The following is a 6,000-nucleotide window of genomic DNA, read 5'->3' as shown; positions in this document are numbered from 1 at the left end:
CCCATCCTTATATTAATTAATAAAAATGGTTAAATATTATGAGAATTTAACTGTAACACGAATAGTGGTTTTCTGGTAAAAACAACATGAGTTAAGAAGCACTGGAATTCAAAAATACCTTCCAGTCACTCCCTGTTTAGTTGTAGCTTGGTTGTATGGAAGCTCTTTGACGAGTCAGAAAAGTAATATACCATGACAAATCCCCCATTAAGACAGAGGCAGATGCACCATAGAAAGGGCCAAGAGTGCTTAAGCTGGCCCTCTTAAAGATTTCACGGTGAAACGCTATTAGAGGGAGGCAACGTCACCAGGTGTGCGCGCGTGAGGTCACGGGAGGAGCTGTGACGCTTCTCCGTTGACCGGAACTTCCGCCTCTCTTTCTGGATTGTTCTCGTATGTTCGAGGTCCACGGAAGTTGGGACACAAAGAGTAAAGAAGACCCGCCCACGGAAGAGGAGAGGAGACAAATGAGAACACAGGAAAAAGGATGTGCAGATCTCTTATTGGCCAGGAAGAAAGTAGAGGGAATTTTGAGGGAGATTCTGGAAAAGTTTTCGTGGCATTCTGAAAAAGTTTTCGTGAGATTCGGAAGAAGTTTTCGGAGGAGGCTGAAGAAGTTCACGGAGCGGTCTGGAGAATGAATTGAAGGAGTTGGAGAACGATACTAAGCAGAGCAGTAGTCTAATTTGGGTGATAGCTGCAGACCTGAGATAGATGGAAGCAGTGATAGAAATTCTGCATATCCCGACAGCCCATAGGAATGTTCACCTGTAAACATGGAAGCCGTAGTGAGGAAGAAGGAAGAATCACACCCTGAGAATTATATAGGCAAAGCCAGTCGAATGAGTGGTCGAACCATTGACCTACTCGAAAACCCCTCTATCCACGGAAGAAGAAATGCTGACCGGTAAAGAGTATGCGACACTGATTGATTCCAGCTGTGCAGTACCCGGTAGGGAAACACCATAATCACCGAGATCCCCAAATGAGCGCCCCCGCATTCCAGTACCTGAATGACCGATATGAAAGGAAGCCGAGCAGAGAGGGAAGTTCCAGGCCAAACACGTAAGTGCTAGAGAGTTTACCGAAATAGGTGTACTTAATTTATTAAGGAGAGGACTTTAGGAGAAAAATGTGTATATTTAAGTAATGAATATATGAATAAAGGGGTAATGTATTTAAGACGGACGCAGCCTATAATTTGGAGTGAAGCTCCTCATATAAATGCTTGCTGGAAGGAGAGGGTATAATAGATAACTGAGAATTGTTTAAGATTGGGAAAGGTTTTTATAATATGTATGAAATTGAAGGTTGAAATTTCAATTTATTATGAGTTGATTTGTGGAGAGTATTTCTGATTTGAGTAGGGGCTAATTAATAAGTGATATATAAAGGTATAGAGGATTAACTGTTCTGAAAGGTAATGTTAAATTGAATTGATTGATATTTCCTGTTGACCTGATTGCAGAAAGGGGGTCTGATTGAATAAATGAAATTTTCTTACAAATTGAGACACGAACTCTGAAGGTTTTTGTGAGCCAGTTCATTGGTGGGTAGTTGTTGGTTTATTATACAGAAGAAGAAGAAGAGTGGGAAGAATCTATGTAAAGTGTATGACTCGACCTATTGAAGTCCCTGTAAAGAACATGAAGAGACACCATGACATAATGAATAATAATGTGTATTAGAGTAGAATATCTGATGATGAAACAATTGAGTTTGAACAAGATATTTACACATATAAAGGTTAATGAAATAACAAGTCACCAGCTAAATATAGTTTGAATAACTGCTATTGCTATTTTCTGTATGATATGTTAATAAACATTGTTTTATTTCACATTCATTTGTTGGAGTCCGTCATTCCGAAACTCAGCCAATCCGGCGGAAAATTACCTAAATTAATTGGGGTCCCCTTTGGGTCTGGTAATCTTCTGAGAACAAACAAGTCAGATGCTAAGTGGGAGGATTGGACTACGGGGATATACATATAAAAAAGGGGATAGATTACAATAATTAAAATATAAAGAAAAGTAGGGTAACCAAGAAAAACAATAATACCTCCAGCCCCACAATTGGCGAGAACAACCCCCACAAAACAATTGATGATTTTACCACAGATTGTCAGATTTTAAGGAGTTAATGAGAACACTGCTATTCATGTGGGGAACTAATAATATTAAACGCACACAAACGAACGTTTGTTGAATGTAGGATCACGCTGAAGAAAATGTCTCAAGTTAGGTCCGAATGTTTATGAGTCTGCAATTCTGGCCCGGCTTGATAGAAAGGAGTTTATACTAACAGCCTTGTGGATTATTTTCTTCATTATTTATTTTATTTTATTTATTTTTTTTTACTTTTTTAAAATATTTTTATATTATTTTTATTAATTTATCTTTTATGTGTTATTATTTTTGTTTAATTTAAACAACTTTTTGTTTATTATTTATTTATTAATTTAATTAGTGAATGGTATTGTAAAATATACACGGGTAATATATTTTATTTCGAGGAAAAAAAAAGCAAAAAAAGTTTAAATTTGTTCGCCAGTGTAATCGAATAAAAACATTCATTTTTCATTATCACGTTTATTGACTGTTCTAGGACTCTTTCAAAATAAAGAATACACTATTTGTATAATTTTGGTTAATTATGCAATGGTAACTAATAATAAAAATGTAAATGCAAATGATGCCTTCTAATGGCCAAACGTACATTTAATAAGTGACAGACAGGAAGTGGAAATGCGGGACTGTTCTAATGCGGAAGTAATGATTTTATCAGAAAATATAGAAATAAAAATTCCAAAAAAAAAAAAAAAAAATAGCTTGTGCTCATCTGCTGACATTAAATTCAAGTTACAAATTGAACCTGTAAGAAAATTTGTCGACCGTATAGGATGAAATCATATAAAGTGGACCCGGGCTACACGTAATAATTACGTTAAGTGCACACTTACTGAAAGTATGTTTAAAAGTCGCGACCAACGTAAATACTGTTGGCTTTGAAATTAGCTTAAGCTCTTGCGTAGGATCATTAATTCTACATTATATATCTGTAGGAACATGCCAAGCTGAGCACAGCAGCAAAGTAAGTAGAGTAAACATAATTAACTAATGTATTTTCGCTGTTCTTTCCACTTTATGAATAATTTCGCTTACGAAATAAATGTCGCAAATTCCACAGCGATTTTCATATGAGTCAGTTACGTTTTACCCTCTCTTATTTACAGCAACAGCTGAATTACTAATGGTGGTTTGTACCACTACAGGTCAAAATAGCACTGCTGGTACCTGTATATAACGAACATTGCTGATTACCACAGATGTTTGTTAACTGAGTTCTTCAAATTACTGGCATTTAAAACACTTACTGACCTGTGCTGTTTCTAAGACGCAAAAATTCAAAATACTGTAATAATTAATTGGAATTTCGAACCTTCAGAAATAAAAATATACATATACTGGGTGGTTATAAAAGTTTTCCTATTCAGGAGATCCTAGTGTCAAAACGGTTAGAGATAGCGCTGTGAAAATCGGTGGGTATTTCAGAGTAAGGGGAGAAGCGATTTGTAGAAGAAGAAAAAATTAGTTCACATTTCCGCCACCAGGGAAAAAGTCGCTGCACATATGTAAAAGTTGTCATTTGCTTCAAGACACGCTGCTTACGCAAATGACATCCTGTTAGATAAAAGCAGAAAGGCCAACGCCACCGTCAATAACCACTATGGCTCTTACAAAAAGAAACGTGCTCTTTTAGTAAAACTGTTCTACCAGAATAATAATAACGCTAATGCAGCGCTACGTGAATATCAGAAACTGAAAGGTTTGCCTAAAGGACCTTTGATTGTGGACCACGGACCGTTGTCAGTGGGACTTCGAAAACTAATAAAGAAATTTGAAGCGACCGACTGGGGAGTTATGTGTAATTCCAGGCAGGGGACAACCACATATCGGAATGGAGGTAGTGGATGAAGTGGCGGTTGCACAATGGTCAGAATGCGAAACGCTACCAGTCAGTAGTGCCCTGCCAGAGGTGTGCCAAAAGACTTGAACCTTCCTTGGTCTACTGTACGTAGAATGCTTCTAATTAATTTTACTCTGGTTCCCGTACAAGATTCACGTAGAGCAAGAACATTTCGCCACATTTCACTCTTCATGGGGCTGTAAATGCACAAAACTGACGGAAATTCTTCTCCATCTGCTGTGCATGAAAGACCACTACAAAGTCCATACGTTACAGTGTTGGTGTGGATTCACAGCACAGTTTATAATCGGACCATTTTTCTTTGAATAGTTTACACCTCATGGCCCCGTAAGGTGTACGGTAACTAGTGCACTGTACTGCGCTCTTCTAAGAGATCACCTTATTTCCGCTCTGCAAGAAAGGCAATGCTTGGAGACCGTACTGTTCATGAAGGATGGTTCCCCTCCCCACGTTGGTTGGTCGACAAGTGAAGGAACTGCTCCTTTCAACATTCGGAAATGATCGCATCATTTCTAGAGACTTTCCACAGTTCTGGCCAGCCCGATCAGAGATTTCAATCCCTGTGATTTCTGGCTATGATACCTGAAAGACAGAGTTTACCGTAGCGGCATACAGACGCTTGTTGATTTGAAAGCAAGCATTAAACAGCATTTAGCCAACATCCCCAATGAGATGTTACGCGAAACTGTGTCGCACACAGTCCTCCGTTTTCAGAATGTGATCTCAAGTGAAGGAGGGCACATAGAACAATATCTGTAGATTTCTAAGTTTTGATACTAAAATCTAATCCTAAGTTAAGTATTCCATCTCATGTTTACAGTACCAATTTCTCCTCTGGTGGCAGAAAATTGAACTAATCTTTTTTCTTCTACAAATCGCTTCCCCATTCCCTAAATGACACCCACCTATTTTCACAGCGCTATCTCTAACCGCTTTGGCACTAAGGTCTCCTGAACAGGGAAGCTTATTTTATTTATATATATTTTATAAAAATATATTTTATATATATGTTTTTTATAGAAACAACTATTAATCTTCTTCCAAAAAAAGTAAGCCACACTCACCAGCTGATATCAAATTTAAGTTATGAATTATATATATATATTTTTAATTATTTTAAAATTATTTAAAATTTTAATTTTTAATGTAACTAAAGGTATATATTTCTATGCCTTTTATCGCAAAGAGTGAAAAAACAATTTACACTGAGTTATCAAAAGAATTAGGACACTAAGAGAAGAGATAATACCGATTTAAAATTGCAGTTTGAACATGACGTAGGGTTCTCACACACCTACAGCCACACCATGGGACTACAATGAATTTCGGATCTGCTCAAAATTCCGAAGATCATTCCAAAGTTCAACATCGACCAAGGAGGAGAATGAACATTTTTACCAAGAGATCACTGAAAATTTCGGACTTTGGTTTTGGGTAATGGGCAGCGTTGGTGCTAGGTAGGTCAATTCGTTGTTTTAGATTTTGCTAAGGTCATGACGCATCAGTATATTGTGGTTGTAAATTGTACATATATTATGGTTTATTTGCTTGTTATTGGGGATGAAAAATTCCTAATTTGCAGGCAACCAAGGTTCACAAACCCTCCAGCTTTTCAACCTTGTGAATAAAGCGTGCATTAAGTTTAACTGGGTTTTAGGAGCATTAGCGACGAAGGCCATATTGCGCCGTGTATTCTGTCTGTAAATTGCGTGTGTTCTGAGATCTATTTCTTGTTTGCTGGACGAAAAAACCAAAGTTTCCGGGAGAAAAACCATGCTACCCTTGCCTGAGACCAACTAACTCAGCCATTGTGTGAAAAAGGCCCATAAAAATTACTCTCGTCATCGACGAGATTCGAAGACAGGTCTTTTCCACCCAGTGTGGGGAGGACAGCGATTCTACCAACTGTGCTACCCACGATAGACAACAGAAAGACGAGAAGAAACTTATTAACAGAAAAACTACACAAAAGCAAAGTTATTGAAGTTCACTCTTTCTTCCTTTTTTTTT

This window comes from Mastigoproctus giganteus, chromosome 2, assembly GCF_048544385.1.
Source record: "Mastigoproctus giganteus isolate SK-2022 chromosome 2, ASM4854438v1, whole genome shotgun sequence".
NCBI classification, from domain to species: domain Eukaryota; kingdom Metazoa; phylum Arthropoda; class Arachnida; order Uropygi; family Thelyphonidae; genus Mastigoproctus; species Mastigoproctus giganteus.
This window is presented reverse-complemented; position numbering follows the sequence as displayed.